At 44.6% G+C, this 17,084-nt stretch overlaps 1 protein-coding gene across 3 annotated transcripts in view; it reads left to right on the top strand.

The window, feature by feature from the left end:
* The first annotated feature begins 492 nt into the window (after nucleotides 1–492).
* Nucleotides 493–17,084, top strand: part of ikbkb (inhibitor of nuclear factor kappa B kinase subunit beta) — a 66,932-nt gene continuing 50,340 nt past the window's right edge. For all 3 annotated transcript variants that reach the window (XM_041209414.1, XM_041209413.1, XM_041209412.1), the window contains exon 1: nucleotides 493–644. The gene's annotated coding sequence lies outside the window, so the exon portion shown is untranslated. The remainder of the gene's footprint in view (nucleotides 645–17,084) is intronic.

Raw genomic sequence — 17,084 nt, 5'->3', positions numbered from 1 at the left:
ATGTAGTTAGCCAGGAGTTTACCCAGATTAATTTAGTTAGCCAGGGTCAGTTTGGTACAGGGTTGGTTGAAATCTAAATCAGGTTAGTTGGAGGTAAAAACAAAAAAACTGCGGATGCTGGAAATCCAAAACAAAACCAGAATTACCTGGAAAAACTCAGCAGGTCTGGCAGCATCGGCGGAGAAGAAAAGAGTTGACGTTTCGAGTCCTCATGACCCTTCAACAGAACTGTTCTGTCGAAGGGTCATGAGGACTCGAAACGTCAACTCTTTTCTTCTCCGCCGATGCTGCCAGACCTGCTGAGTTTTTCCAGGTAATTCTGTCTTAGTTGGAGGTGGCTGGGGAGTTTAACCCGGATCAGTTTAGTTAGCCAGGGTTAGTTAACCCGGGGCCATGTGATGAAATTTCAGAGCAGGAACCCGGAAGCTGTGAGTTTGGACAGAGTTACAAACATTCCGGGGAGAATGCGACCGAGGGGGGCGGCACAGCCGCTCTGAGACCACCCCCCCCCCCCATCCCCACCCCCGGAAGGGAGCGAACCCCCAAACCCACCGCTCCGAAGCTGCCAGAGAGAGAGAGAGAGAGGGAGAGGGAGAGGCACAGGAAGATCCCAGTCCTGCACCCTGGCCCGCAGCCAGTCTCCGGTAAGCGGCGTTTCCATTGCCCTGGTCTCGGGGCTTCCCTCCGCTGCCCGTCCTCCTGCTGCAAAAACCTGCCGATCGCCCCCACCTTAACCTCCGGGGGGAAACGGGCTGGAGTCTCTGGGTTTGTTCACCCGATTTCATATCCGGGAGAAGCTAAGAGACTGATGAACGGTATCCCCGCCCGCCGGGGAACCCCCGTCAGCCCCCCCGCCCGCCCGCCGGGGAACCCCCGTCACCCCCCGCCCGCCCGCCCGCCGGGGAACCCCCGTCACCCCCCCGCCTGGCAGCGTGACCCCCCCCTGTCCCCCCCCTGCCTGGCAGCGTGCCCCCCCCGCCTGGCAGCGTGCCCCCCCCGCCTGGCAGCGTGCCCCCCCCTGCCTGGCAGCGTGCCCCCCCTGCCTGGCAGCGTGCCCCCCCCTGCCCGGCAGCGTGCCCCCCCTGCCCCTCCACCTGGCTGCATGCCCCCCCCGTCCCCCCGCCCGGCAGCGCGCCATAAGAGCACCCAAGTTAGGAGCTGGAGTTGGCCGCTCTGCCCGTTGAGCCTGCTCCACCATTCAATAAGTTCATGGCTGATCTGCTTTTAACCTCAGCTTCACATTCCTACCTACCCTCAATAACTTTTCACCCCCTTCCTAATCAAGAATCTACCTAATTCTGCCTTAAAGATATTCAAAGACTGTCTCGATCACCTTTTGAGGAAGAGAGTTCCAAAGTCTCTCAACCCTCAGATAAAAAAAAATCTCCTTATCTCAATCTTAAATGGGCAGCGCCTTGTTTTTAAACAGTGGCCCCTAGTTCTAGATTCTCCCACATGATGAAACATCATTTGCACATCGACCCTGTCAAGACCCCTCAGGATCTGAAGTATTTCAATCAAGTACCTCTTACTCTTCTAAACTTCAGTGGATACAAGCCTAACCTGTTCAACCTTTTCTCATAAAACAATTCCAGGTATTAGTCTAGTAAACCCTCTCTGAACTGCTTCCAATGTATTTACATCCTTCCTTAAATACGGAGACCAATACTGTACACAGTACACCAGATAAGGTCTCACTAGTTCTCTGTATAACTGAAACATAACTGTCCCAGTTTTGTAATCACTTCCCCTCACAATAAATGATAACATTCTATTAGCTTTCCTAGTTACCTGCTGTACCTGCATACTAACCTTCTGTGATTCATGCACTAGGACACCCAGATTCCTCTGCATCTCAGAGCTCTGCAATCTCTCTCTATTTTTTATTCATCCTACCAAAATGGACAATTTCACATTTTCCCACATTTACTGCATTTGCCAGATCTGTTTCCACTCACCTAACTTATCTATATCCTTTTGTGGCCTCCTTATGTCCTCTTCACAACTTACTTTCCTACCTTTTTTGTGTCATCAGCAAATTTAGCAACCATCTCATCCATCCCTTCATCCAAATCATTTATATAAATTTGTAAAGAGTTGAGGTCCCAGCAGTGACCCCTGTGGCACACCAGCTGCACGCCCTGCCAACCAGAAAAAGACCTATTTATACATACTCTCTGTTTCTTGTAAGCAAGTCAATCTTATATCTATGCCAATATGTTACCCCTTTCACCTTGAGCTTTTATTTTCTGCAATCAACCTTTGATGAGCCACCTTATCAAATGCCTTCTGAAAATCTCAGTACATCCCCTTTAGCAGTAAATTGGTTAAACATGATTTCCCACTCTCAAAACCATGTTGACTCTGCCTGATTATCCTGAATTTATCAAATTGTCCTGTTATTATGTCTCTAATAATAGCTTCTAATATTTTCCCTATGACAGTTGTTAATCTAACTGGCCTGTTGTTTCCTGCTTTCTGTCTCCCTCCCTTTTTGAATAAAGGAGTCAGATTCGCTATTTTCCAATCTAATGGAACCTTTCCTGAATCCAGTAAATTTTGGAAAATTAAAATCATTGCATCAACTACCTCATCAGCCACTTATTTTAAGACCCTGATATGAAATCCAGCAGGACACCGGAACTTGTCAACCTGCAGCTCCAACAATTTGTTCAGTACCATATCCTTTCCTAATCCTGGGATTCTCTTGTGAAGACCGATGCAAAGTAACTGTTAATTCATTTGTCATCTCCTTATTTTCCATTACTAACTCCCCAGACTTACTGCTATCGGACCAACACTCACTTTGTTAACTCTTCTTATTTAAGTATCCACAGAAACCCTTACTCTCTGTCTATATATTTCTAGCTAGCTTTCTCTTGTACTCTAATTCTTCCCTCTTTATCCAACTTTTAGTCAGTCTCTGCTTTTTTAAATATTCTGGCCAATCATCTGACCTGCCATCTTTGTGCAGTTATATGCTTTTTCTTTAAGTTTGATACTAGCTTTAACTTTTTAGTTAACCACAGATGTTGGTCCTCCCCTTTGAATTTTTTTTTCTTTCCTGTGCCTGTCTCTCCGTCTGCCGGCGTGTCCCTGTCTCTCCGTCTGCCGGTGTGTCCCTGTCTCTCCGTCTGCCGGCGTGTCCCTGTCTCTCCGTCTGCCGGCGTGTCCCTGTCTCTCCGTCTGCCGGCGTGTCCCTGTCTCTCCGTCTGCCGGTGTTGTGGACAGTGCTATCAAATGTCACTTACTCAGCAATAACCTGCTCACTGAGGTTCACTTTGGGTTCCGCCAGGGCCACTTAGCTTTTGACCTTATTTCAGCTTTGGTCCAAATGTCGGCAAAGGGAGCTGAATTCAGGGTGTGAGGTGTGAGTGACTGCCCTTGACCTCAAGACAGCATTTTGACCAAGGGTAGCCTCGAGGAGCCCTAGCAAAAGTGGAGTCAATGGGAATCAAGGGGAAATCTCTCCACTGGTTGGAGTCATATCTAGTACAGAGTAAGATAGTAGTGGTTGTTGGAGCCCAATCATCTCATTCCAGGACATCACTACTGGAGTTCCTCAGCATAGTGTCCTAGACCCAACCATGTTCAGCTGCTTCATCAGTGACCTTCCCTCCATCATAAGATCAGAAGTGGAGATGTTCGCTGATGTTCGCACTAAGTTCAGCACCATTCGCGTCACCATAAATATTAAAGCAGTCCATGTCTACATACAGCAAGACCTGGACAATACTAAGGCTTGGGCTGATGAGTGGTAATTAACAATTGTGTCACACCAATGCTAGGCAATGACCATCCCCAACAAGAGAGAATCGAACCATCTCCCTTTGAAGTTCAATGGCATTACCATCACTGAATCCCCCATCATCAATATCCTGGGAGCAACCATTGACCAGAAACTTAACTGGACCAGCTGTATAAATAACTGTGGCTACAAGAGCAGGTCAGAGGCTGGGAATTCTGCTGAGAATACCTCAACTCCTGACTCCCCAAAGCTTCTCCGCATCTGTGAGTGTACCTACACCACATTTCCTGCAGTGGTTCAAGAAGGTGACACCACCACCTTCTTGAGGACAGTTAGGGATGGATAATAAATGCTGGTCTTACCAATGGCCAACCTCTTGTAAACAAACGAACAAAAATTGCTAGTCTATCCCCATGTCTGAGACTGGTGTTGGTGTTGTATTGGTGTTATATTAACCCTGAGATCTGCTTCCAACTACAGATCTACTCCGCCATCTAAAACTGCCTACTTCCATATCCACATGCAATCCAATTCTGTCCCTGCCTCAACTATCTGTTGCTGACACCCTCATCTGTGCCTTCCTTACCTCTAGATTCCTACGCAGTGCTGGCTAGCCTCCCACATTCTATCCTCTGCAAAATTGAGGTCATCCAAAACTCTGCCATTGGAGTTCTAACTTTCACCAACTCCCATTCACCCATCGCCCCTGTGCTCACCAGGGCCTGGGGGAGAAATCAAGGGCCCTGGTGCTTCTCCTGTTTCCAGGCCCCTTATCTACCCCCACCAACCCGCACACACACTCACACTTTAACCGCCCCCCCCCCCCCCCCCCTTCTTAGTCATGCATGTCAATCATACTGTCCCACTTGCACTAACAGCACTGGCACCTTATACAGTGACACACTATCCCCTTGCACTGACAGCACTGGCACCTCAACACAATGACACACTGTCCCCTTGCACTGACAGCACTGGCACCTCAACAGTGACACACTGTCCCCTTGCACTGACAGCACCGGCACCTCAACACAATGACACACTGTTCCCTTGCACTAACAGCACTGGCAACTCACACAGTGACAATTCTGTCCCACTCACACTAACAGTACTGGCACCTCACACAGTAATACCCACACATGCCCACAACCGCACTGTCGGGGCAGGGTTTTGGTGATGGAGCTTGAACATGAGCCGGCACTGATCAGCGCACAGACATGTGGAGAGCATTTCCCCCACCCCCTCCTCCCTGTGGAGTCTGGAAGTCTGGAGCCTATTGATTGATGGGCATGTGGCATTTGAGCAACATCTCTCACCCTATCCGCACTTGACCGAATTGTGGATCCGAGCTCCACTCTAAAGACCTGAGAACACAATGTTCGTCCATTCCACCAACTTACAACGTTTTGAAGTTTATCACTATCCTCCTCACAGTTCACAATACTTCCAAGTTTTGAGTCATCCACAGATTTTGCAATTGTGCCCTGTACACCCAAGTTGAGGTCATGACTACATAATCAAGAGAAGCAGAGAGTCCTGACACCAGCCCCTGGGCCACCCCACTATATATCTTCCTCCAGTTCTAAAATCAACTGTTCACCATCACTCTGTTTCCTGCCACTCAGTCAATTTCATATCTATCACTCTAACTTTGGTGAATAGCCTATTGTTTGGCATTTTATGGAAGTTCATGTACACCAGATCAACTGCATTCCCCCCATCAACCCTCTCTGTTCTGCCACTTTATCAATAACCTCAAATTACTTAAACACAATTTGCCCTCAGCTATCCTTAATTAATCCACATTTGTCTAAGTGGCTGTTAATTTTATCCTGAGTTAACATTTAATCTGGAAGCATTATGGGGCCATGACACCTGACAGAAGCAAACTCTGTTCCTGAATGGAAACAGAGGAATTGTAGGTGGTTGAACCTGTTCTATCATTCAGTCAGTTCACAGCTAATCTGCATCTTCACTCCATTTAACCACCTTGGTTCTGTAACCCAAAATACTCTTACTCAACACAAATCATGGAAGGTGGCAGGGCAGGCTGAGGGAGCGGTTCATAAAGCATGTGGGATCCTGGGCTTTATAAATAGGGGCATAGAGTGCAAAAGTAAGAAAGTTATGGTAAGTCTGTATAAAACACTGGTTCAGCCTCAACTGGTATATTGCATCCAGTTCCTGGTGCCACACTTCAGGAAGGATGTGAAGAAAAGATTCACAAGAATGGTTCCAGGGAACTTCAATTGCATGGATAGATTGGAGAAACTGAGGTTCTTCCCCTCAGAGTAGGGAGGGTTGAGAGGAGAATTGACAAAGGAATTCAAAATCAAGAGGGGTCTGGACGGGGTAGATGAGAGAAACTGTTCCAATTGGCAGCAGGAACGAGAACCGGAGGATACCGATTTAAGATTGGCAGAAGAGCCGAAGGCCACATGAGGGAAAACATTTTATGCAGCGAGTGGTTAGGATCTGGAATGCACTGCCTGAGATTGTGGTGGAGGCAGAGTCAATCATAGCATTCCAAAGAGAATTGGATAATTTTGCAGGGCCAATGGAGAAAAGGCAGGGGAGCGGAACTAGCTAAGCTGTTCTTGCAAGGAACTGGCATGGACATGACAGGCTGAATGGCCTCCTTCTGTGCTGTAACCCTTATATGATTCACGTCGTTCCAGAGATCAGTTGGCTGGCAGTGCAGTAGAGTCTGGCTGTAGAGGAAATGTTTTGCTGCGTGTTCTGTTTTAGTTCGTACATGGTATTGTCACTGACTAACTGCTGGCTCTCCCTGTCTTGCTTATGGCCTTTGTGTCCTTCTCTGTCCACTGAACTGCTCCAAGATGCTGGTCAGGAGGCGTGTGCATCAGGAGCATTCTTGCCTCCAACTCAGAATTGTGGATTCGAGCTCCACTCTAGAGACTTGAGAACATAATCCAGGCTGATAAACCTAATGCAGTGCTGAGGGAGTGCTGCACTGTCGCAGGGTTCATACTGAGAGAGTGCTGCACTGTTGGAGGGACTACTGAGAGAGTGCTGCACTGTTGGAGGGGCAGCTTGTGACTGACTGTATACTTGGGAGTTTGGTGAGTGGGGGAGTTTAAGGTGTTAATCTTGTTCTTGAAAAATCTAGTCTTATCTGTAGCTAGCAGTAACTGGAATGTACTGTAAGTAGAATAAGTTTCTTCTTTAGGCAGGGTAAACACTCTCAACTGAGAATAGCTAATTAGCTAACTGGTTTAACCTGGTTCCTGAAATTGTGGTTCAGTTAACATAACTACAGGAGCTTATCGTGCTTGCAAATGAGTACAGCTTGTGACTGTATACTTGGGAATTTGGTGAGGAGAGAGAGAAGGTGCTCCTTTGCTTTTGATTTTTCTAATTTTTTCACCTGTAGGAATTGGGAAAGAAGCTAGCTGTTTGGTGAGTATCTGGTAGATGGTTAAGGTTGATTCTATTCCTAAGGTTTAAAATAGTACAAGTTCTGGTGGTAAGGTGAATAAAATATACAAAAAGGAAAATAATTAATTTAATAAAATAATTAAGTCATTAATTAAAACACATTAAGGATGGTCAGACAGGTGATGTTTCAATGCTGCAGCATGTGGGATCTCCTGTGTGTCATTGTGATCCAGGGCAATCAGGCCTGCAGTAAGTGTTTGTAGCTTGTAGAGCTTCTGCTCAGAGTTGTTGAGCTGGAGGCCGAGCTGCAGACAGGCAGTGCGTCAGGGAGGGTGAAAGTTACCTGGACACTCTGTACCAGGAGGCGGTCACACCCGTCAAGATAGGGTACTCTGATTTGGTTAGTGGTCAGGAACAGGAGGGTGTGACTGTGAGTGAGGCAGGTAAGGGGACCCAGAAGGCAGGAGTGCAGGAGCCTCGGCCTTTGCAATTGTCCAATAGGTTTGAGGTTCTTTCAGCCTGTCTGGATAAGAGTGAGGGTTGCAGAGTGGATGAGCTGACTGGCCATGGCACCATGGTACAGGAAGCCATTCAAGTGGGGTGGGGGGGAGCAAAAAGGAATGGGGTGATAGTAAGGGATAGTAGAGTGAGGGGGATTGACACTTCTCTGCAGCAAAGAAGAGAGTCCAGCAGGTTGTGTTGCCTGCCCGGTGTCAGGGTTTGGGACATCTGCTCAGGGCTAGAGAGGAATTTGGAGTGGGAAGGGGAAGTCATCATGATCCATGTAGCTACCAATGACATAGGCAGGACAAGGAAAGAGGTTCTGCATAATCAGTATGAGGAGCTAGGCACCAATTTAAGAAGCAGGACCTCAAAGGTAATAATCTCTGGGCAAATTGGCATAAGGCAAATTAGTTTGGAGAAATAAATGCTTGGCTCAAAGACTGGTGTGGGGGAAGTGGCTCCCAGTTCCTGGGGCACTGGCACCATTTCTGGAGAAAGTGGGGGTTGTATCATTGGGGTGGTCTACACCTGGACCAGTGTTCTAGCAAGCTGTGTAAGCAGGGAAGTAGAGAGGATTTCAAACTAAATAATGGGGGCAAGGGATCAAATTTGGGAGGGTGTTAAATCAAAGAATAGAGATAGGCAAGGAAGAAAGGTACTTATATGACAGATGATATGCAGACCGTGACAGGAAGGGATAGAGAGTACAAATCTAAGAGTAAATCAGCAGATAAGGCTAGACGTTACAAAAATAATAAAAGGACAAATTAAAGGCTCTGTATCTGGATGCATGCACCTAGCATTCGAAGCAAAACAGATGAACTAATAGCTCAAATAGCAATCAATAAGTATGATCTGATAGCCATTACAGAGACATAGCTGCAGGATAACACAGATTGGAACCTGAATATTGAAGGCTACATGATATTTAGGAAGGACTGGAAGCTAGGAAAAGGTGGAGGGCTGGCTCTGTAAATTAATGATGGTATTAGCACAATAGAGAGGGATAACTTAAGTTCAGGAAATCAGGATGTAGAAGCGGTTTGGGTAGAGATGAGAAATGATAAAGGCAAGAAGTCACTTGTGGGAGTGGTGTACAGGCCCCCTAACTAACCATATGGTAGGATGGACTATAAAGGAAGAAATAATGGGAGCTTGTAAGAAAGGTATGGTGATAATCATGGGCGATTTTAATCTACATGCTGATTGGAAAGATCAGATAAGCAAAAGTAGCCTAGAATGTTTTCAGGATAGTTTCTTAGAACAGCATGTTCTAGAGACAACCAGAGGGTAGGCTTTACTAGACCTGGTATTGTCCAATGAGATAGGATTAATTAATGACTCCATAGTGAAGATGCCCTGAGGTAGCAGCGATCATAATATGATTGAATTTTACATTCAGTTTGAGAGAGAGAAGAGTGGGTACAAGACTAGTATTTTAAACTTAAGTAAGAGAAATTATGAGGGTATGAAAGCAGAACTGGTTAAAGTGAACTGGCAAATGAGCTTAAGGGATAGGCCTATAGAGATGCAGTGCCAGACATTTAAGGGGATATTTCAGAATACACAGAATACGTACATTCCAATAAGAAAGAAACATTCCAAGGGGAGGACCCACCATTCATGGTTAACTACAAAAGTTAAAGATGGTATCAAACTTAAAGAAAAATCGTATAATTGCGCAAAGATGGGTGGCAGGTCAGAAGTTTGGACAGAATTTAGAAAACTGCAGAGAATGACTAAAAGATTAATAAGGAGGGAAAAATTAGAGTACGAGAGAAAGCTAGCTAGAAATATAAAGACAGAAAGTAAGAGTTTCTGTAGATATTTAAAAAGAGTTAAAGTGAGCGTTGGTCCTATAGAAAGTGAGTCAGGGGGTGGGGGGTTAATAATGGAAAATAAGAATATTGCACATAAATTGAATCAGTGTTCACAATAGAGGATACCAGTAACATCCCAGAAATGGCTATAAATCAGGAAATGGAAGGGAGGGAGGAATTCAGGAAAATTACAATCACCAGGGAAGTGGTACTTGTCAACCCACAGTTCCAACAATTTGCTAAGTCCCTGGGTCCTGCTGGATTTCATCCTGGGGTCTTAAAGGAAGTGGCTAGTGAGATACTTGATGCGTTGGTTTTAATTTTCCTAAATTCACTAGATTCGTGGAATCTGGATTGGAAAATATCGAACGTAACTCCTTTATTCAAAAAGGGAGGGAGACAGAAAGCAGGACACTACAGGCCAGTTAGCTTAACATCTGTCATAGGGAAAACATTAGAAGCTATTGTTAAAGATGTTCTAGCAGGGCACTTTGATAAATTCAAGGTAATCAGGCAGAATCAACATGGTTTCGTAAGAGTTCTTTGAAGAAGTAACGTGCTGTGGATAAAGGGGAACTGGTGGATGTACTGTACTTAGATTTCCAGAAGGAATTTGATAAGGTGCCACTTCAAAGGTTATTGTGGAAAATAAAAGCACATTTTATAGGGAGTGACGTAGTGGCATAGACAGAAGATTGGCTAGCTAACAGGAATCAGAGCGTATAAATGGGTAATTTTTTTGGTTGGCAAGATGTAATGAATGGTGTACAACAGGGATCAGTGCTGGGGCCCAAACATTTTACAATTTATGTAAGTGATTTGGTGAAGGGACGGAAGGTATAGTTGCTCAATTTGCTGATGATACAAAGATTGGTAGGAAAGAAGTTGTGAAAAGGACATAAGGAGGTTAAAAAGTGACCGAGTTAGGTTAAGTGAGTGGGCAACAATCTGGCAAATGGAGTATAACGTGGGAAAATCTGAAATTGTCCTTCTTGGCAGGAAGAATAAAAAAAAGCATATTATCTAACTGGTGACAGATTGCAGAGCTCAGATGCAGAGGAATCTGGGTGTCCTGGTGCATGAATTGCAAAAGGTTAGTATGCAGGCACAGCAGATAATTAGGAAAGCTAATAGAATATTATTGTTTGTTGGGAGGGGAATTGATTACAAATGTAGGGAGGTTATGCTTCAGTTATACAGGGCATTGGTGAGACCATATCTGGAGTACTATGTACAGTATTGGTCTCCTTTTTTCAGGAAAGATGTAAATGCTCTGGAAGCAGTTCACAAGGTTTGCCAGACTAATACCAGGAATGGGCAGGTTGTCTTATGAGGAAAGGTTGGACAGGTTAGGCTTGTATCCACTGGAATTTAGAAGAGTAAGAGACGACTTGATTGAAATATATAAGATCCTGAGGGGTCTTGACAGGTGAAAAGGGTGTTTCCTTTTGTAGGAGAATCTAAAACTAGGGGTTAAAATAAGGGGTCACCCATTTAATACAGAGGTGAGAATTGTTTTCTTTGAGGGTAGTGAGTCTTTGTAACTCTCTTACTCAAAAGGCAGTCGAAGCAGAGTCTTTTAATATTTTTAAGATAGAGCTAGATAGATTCTTGATAAGCAAGGTGGTGAAAGGCTATCAGGAGTAGGTGGGATTGTGGAGTTGAGGTTACAATCAGATCAGCCATGATCTTATTGGATGGTGGGGCAGGCTGGAGGGGCCCAATGGCCTACATATGCTCCTGTTTCATATGTTCATATGTTCAAGATGTTATCTTGTTGAGATTAAGAATAGGATAGTGAGAAGATAGAGAGGTGCACTCGTATCAACAAGAGGACAACCATCAATAGAATGTACTAACTACCCATAAAACCAGAAAGACAACCTGAACAGAGAACCAGTAGTCTCTGAAGATTTATAAGTTACTCCAGAGCTCAAGAGCACCTGAATCCTATGCAACCTCCGAGAGAGATGCAAACAAGGTCAGGGCGATTGGTAAAACCACTGTGAACCAGAGATGAAGACAGAGAATTTGAGGCGAGATGTAAAGGGTTAACGTTAAACGTGTAAATACGTAGTCAGCATAATCAATAACATAGGATCACATGGGGAATATCAGAGCATGGAGAGAGTTCTATGTAGAGCCTTGTGCAGAATCTACCTTGTAAGACCACAAGACACCATAAAACATAGGAGCAGAAATAGGCCATTTGGCCCATCGAGTCTGCTTCGCCTTTCCAATGAGATGATGGCTGATCTGAAAATCCTAAATTCCACTTTCCTGCCTTTTCCCCATAGCCCTTGATTCCCTTACTGATTAAAAATGTCTATATCAGCCTTGAATATACTTAATGACCCATCCTCTACAGCCCTCTATGGTAAAGAATTCCACAGATTCACTACCCTCTGAGAAGAAATTCCTCCTCATCTCTGTCTTAAATGACCCCTTACTCTGAGATTTTGCCCTCTGGTCCTAGACTCTCCCACAAGGGAAAACAACCTCTCAGCATCTACCCTGTCAAGCCCCCGAAGAATTTTATGTTTCAGTAAGGTCGCCTCTCATTCTTCTAAACTCAAATGAGTACAGGCCCAACCTACTCAACCTCTCCTCATAAGAAAATTCCACCATACTCTGGATCAACCTTGTGAACCTCCTCTGGACTGCCCCCAATGTCAGTATATCTTTCCTTAGATAAGGAGATCAAAATTGTTCACAGTATTCTAGGTATGGTCTAACTAGTGCCTTGTATAGTTTTAGCAATACTTCCCCATTTTTATATTCCATTCCCTTTGAAATAAAGGCCAACAATCCATTTGCCTTTCCTATTACCTGCTGAACTTGTGTGCTAGCTTTTTGTGATTCATGCATGAGGACCCCCAAATCCCTCTGTGCTGCAGCTTTCTGCAGTCTTTCGCCATTTAAATATTATTCAGCTCCTCTATTCTTCCTGCCAAAGTGCATAAGCTTACATTTTCCCACATTGTATTCCATCTGCCACATTTTTGCCCACTCATTTAATCTGTCTATGTCCCTCTGTAGACTCTTTGTGTTAACCTCACCACTTGCCTTCCCACCTATTTTTGTGTCACTGCAAACTTGGTGATAGTGCATTCACTTCCCTCATACAAGTAATTAATCTATATTGTAAATAATTGTGGCCCCAGCACTGATCCCCATGGCACTCCACTAGTTACAGGTTACATCCTGAAACTGCTCCCCTTATCCCAACTCTCTGTCTTTTATTAGTTAGCCAATCCTCTCTCCATGGCAATATACTACCCCCAACACCATGGGCTCTTATTAAGCAACCTTATGTGCGGTACTTTATTAAATGCCTTTTGGAAACCCAAGTATATTACATCTACTGGTTCCCCTTTACATATCCTGCTTGCTACCTTCTCAAAGAATTCTAATAAATTTGTCAGGCATGATTTCCCCTTCATGAAGCCATGCTGACTCTGCTTCATTATATTATGTATTTCTAAATGCTCTGCTATTATATCCTTTATAATAGACTCTAACATTTTCCTGATGAGAGATGTTAAGCTAACTAACCTATAGCTACCTGTTTTTTTGAATCCTTCGCTTTTTCAATAAGGGAGGATTGGCAGTTTTCTAATCCTCTGGGACTTTTCCAGAATCTAAGGATTCTTGGAAGATTACTACCAGTGCATCTTTTTTTAGCTACTTCTTTTAAAATAGTTAGCATAATGTTTAATAAAAGATAGAGTTTGCTAGCAGTATTGCTTCCTGCATTGTCTGCAAGTCCAGACCAAAAACAAGCTGCCTCTGCTTTGAACATCCTGTCTCAAATTCGCAAATTCCCCCAATTTTTACTTTGAAATTTAACCGAGGCACAGGTGTGCCCTTCCGTTTGCTGCTGAATCCAAATCTGCTTGGTCTTCAATGATGGTCGTCTTGGTCTAGGGCTAGGACTTAGGGTTCCTCCTCACCAAGGGTAATTGCAGTGTCTGCCTCATTACCAACCTGGCTAAACGTGCTGGGATTCATGGAGAGACTCCAGGTCAGAGCAGGAACTAGACCTCCATATGAAACAGGAGCACAGGGAAGTGTATTTCAGTGATTCTTTTTGTTTCATCTGCTTCATCTTTCTCCATCAAACTGCAGAACACACGTCATCTTGAGTGGCAGGGCGTGCTGGCTTGACAGGTCAGTGATTTCATTGAAGAGCAGTGACTAATGAACCTTTTCTTGTTCTATCATTTCCTTGCTTATTCACCTACTGTAACCTAACCATCAGTGGTAAAAGAGACTCATTCTGCATCAAATCAGTTGCAGCAGAACTCAGCTGCCGGTATTTGGACGGTGAAACATCAGTCGAATAAAACTGCAAACAGATTTGGATGAATTGAAACACACGGGCTGCAAATTGCGGGCAATTAAAAGAAAGGAAAAGCTTGCATTTGTATAGCACATTTCACAACCTCAGAATATCGAAAAGTCCTTTTACAGCCATTGTTGTAATGTAGGAAAAGCAGCAACCAATTTGCACACAGCAAACTCCCACGAACAGCAAAGCATGATAACCAGATAATCTGTTTTTGTGATGTTGATTGAGGGATAAATATTGACCAGGATACTGAAGAGTGCAATGGGATCTTTCACATGCTCCTGAACATGCAGATGGGGCCTCATCTCATCTGAAAGATGGCACCTCCAACAGTGCAGCTGTCCCTCAGTGACACACTGATTGACAGTCTTGATTTTTGTGCTCAAGCCCTGGAGTGGGACTTGAACTTGGAACCTTGTGATTTAGAGGCTACCGCCTGTCACAGAGTTTAAGGTTTGGGTTTGTGTGAAATACAAGAAAGTGTTTGGACTGGGAAATTGTTTGAATTGTGCGGGCGTGAGAAAGGACAAGAGTTCCTGACAGTTTCTGGGAAGAAGGCGTTGTTAAAACTAAAACTTCTATAATAATAAAAGGTATCGTGTAGAAAAGTACAGGTCTGTTTGCAGGTCAAGTTAAATATATGACAAGATGTCTCATCTCTTCTGTCTCATGCTCCTATCTGTGCCACAATCTTGAACTGAGTTCACCACCAGACATGTTCCTGCACAAGCTACAAGCTCGAACAGCACAGGGGAATCAATTAACACTTTGCTCAACTGCCATATTTTGCTGCATTGAATGTAAGTATGGCAGGCCAGACCTTTGTTCTCCCCTCTGATCTTAGCCCCTCTGATGAGAAATTAGCTCTTAATGTGCTTCCGACGGAGAGGAGGGATTCACTTACTCAGATCGCACGCGCCATATTTAATTATTTCTATTTCTAGGACCATTTGTTAAAGGTTTCTTTTTCTTTTACATTCAATAGGGAATTCAAGGGGAGAACTAATTGGGAGACTCTCGGGGTAGTGGTAATGTCACTGGACCTGTCTCTGGGGTACAGGTTCAACTGGCAGCTGGTGGAATTTAAAATTCAGTTAATAAAAACCTGGAGTCAAAAGCTCCTCAGTTTTATTGCGAATATGAAACTAGCATCAATTGCTGTAAAAAAAAAAAAAACATCAGGTCCACTAATGTCCTTGAGTGAAGGAGATCTGCTGTCCTTACCTGGCCAGGCCTACATGTGAGCCCAGACACAGAGCAATGGTCAATAAGTTCAGGGGCAATTGGGGATGAGCAGCAAATGCTGGGCTTAAAAGAATTTTAAAAAAGAGAAACTTCTTTACCGAGGGAGTGGTAAATGTGGAACTTGCTATTGCAAGCAGTTATTGGGGCAAATCACATAGATACGTTTAAAGGGAAGCTAGATAAACGTATGAGGATGAAAGGAATAGAAGGATATGCAAGTAAGGACTGAGGGGAGGAGGTTTGTGCGGGACCAGTACAGACTAGTTGGGCCAAATGGCCAGTGTCTGTGCTTTAAATGCAATGCAACAAATCTTGAAGTTATTCTCTGTCCTCATCTTGATTCATGCCAACTGATCCAGGTAAATAGTTGTTGCTTGGGTTTGCAGGGAAGAACATTCAATTGGACTGTGATAGCGAGGGGAGGGAGGCAGTGAGAGATGGTTCTGGAGAGAGTCAGGGTTGATGGCTACGCTCAGATGGGGATGGAGTTCACCCAGGTCACAGTGGAATGTAAAAGCAAAATACTGCAGATGCTGTAAATCTGAAACAAAAACAGAAATTGCTGGAGAAACTCAGCAGGTTTAGCAGCATCTGTGAAGAGAGAAATAGAGTTAACGTTTTGAGCCCGTATGACCCTTCTTCAGAGCTGAAGAGAAGTGGAAATGTGTTTGTTTTGGTGAGCTTATCTACTTCTGAAGTGTCCTTCTGCTCTTATTCTGTAAGTGAGGGGTGTAAGTTGCAGGACATCCTGTGGCTTGGTGGCTTTCTCACCTTCCTGATGTGAGGCACAGGGCGAATTATCCACCTCTTGGCCTGGAGCCTTGCCAGATTTCCTGTCCTGTGTTCCTGCCAGATAAGGTTCCCGGCTGGAAATTTCCTCCTCATGTTATCCCTGCTCCCTGAGCTTATGCACGGATTGCTTCTGGTTCCAGAGCTAACCCAACATTGGTGTCATCAAATACTCAATCGCTGCAGGTGCCCAGCTTGCTGCACTAAGAGGGTCAGCCACTCCGGCTGCCAAGGATATTTCCTGACAGCCTTTGGACTGAACCTTTTTGTTTTCCAGTCCTCGCCGAAAGCTGCCAAGCCCTGATAAGACTGGCTGACGCCCTCTCTAGCAGCCTATTCCGTTCCCACCTTTCCATGTCTGCCCCCTCAGGTGAACAGAAAGATCCCACGCCACTATTTTGAAGAAGAGCAGGGAAAGGTTGCTATTTTAATCACCGAAATAGATTAACTTACACACAGATGCTTGTGGGATGCTGTTGTGCGCAAATTGGCTGCTGCGTTTCCTACAATACCACAGCGACTCCGGAAAGCATGCCATTCACTGTAAAGTGCTTTGGGATGCCCTGGGGACAAGAAAGATGCCATAGAAATGCAAGCCTTCCTTTTCCTGTTGCGCTCTATTCTCTGCAGCACATGATAAGAGCTTTCACCTCAGCAAGATGAGGCAGCACATTACTGTTGAGATTGGCTCATACCTGTTTCGACCAAGCCTCTTCTTAGCAATAATCCAGCAGCAGGCCATGGCGATGCTTGACACAAGCCAAATTTCACATGGAGATCTGCAATGAACTGATTAAATCGCCTTATAGTCAGCCCTGTAGTCCAGCAAGCTGTTGTCATCTTAAAAGTACCAGCTGATAGTGACTGTGCTGTGAACCCTGGATGGTACAGAGTGGGATAGCTCCAGATTCTCTCACCCCCCCAGTTTATGCTGATCGAGCTGATCTTCCCCAGCATAGAATCGTAGCACACAAGGAGGCCACTCAACCTCCCAGGCCAGTGCCAGCTCTTTGTAAAAACCATCAATTTTTATGTTCTATGAAATCTGATTCAAAATCCCTTTTAGGTAGTGTGTTTCAGATCATAACACCCCTTTATACCCCTCCAGCCTCATCATTTCTTTAACTATCCTTTTACTAATTATATGTTTATGAAAGATTTTTGGTTTCCCTTTTATGTTATCCACTCATCTTTTCTCATATTCTCTCTTCGTCCTTTTTGTTTCCTCTTT

Source organism: Carcharodon carcharias, chromosome 17, assembly GCF_017639515.1.
Source record: "Carcharodon carcharias isolate sCarCar2 chromosome 17, sCarCar2.pri, whole genome shotgun sequence".
Classification (NCBI taxonomy): domain Eukaryota; kingdom Metazoa; phylum Chordata; class Chondrichthyes; order Lamniformes; family Lamnidae; genus Carcharodon; species Carcharodon carcharias.
The sequence above is the reverse complement of the archived record's forward strand: the minus strand, read 5'-3'. Positions and strand labels throughout refer to the sequence as shown.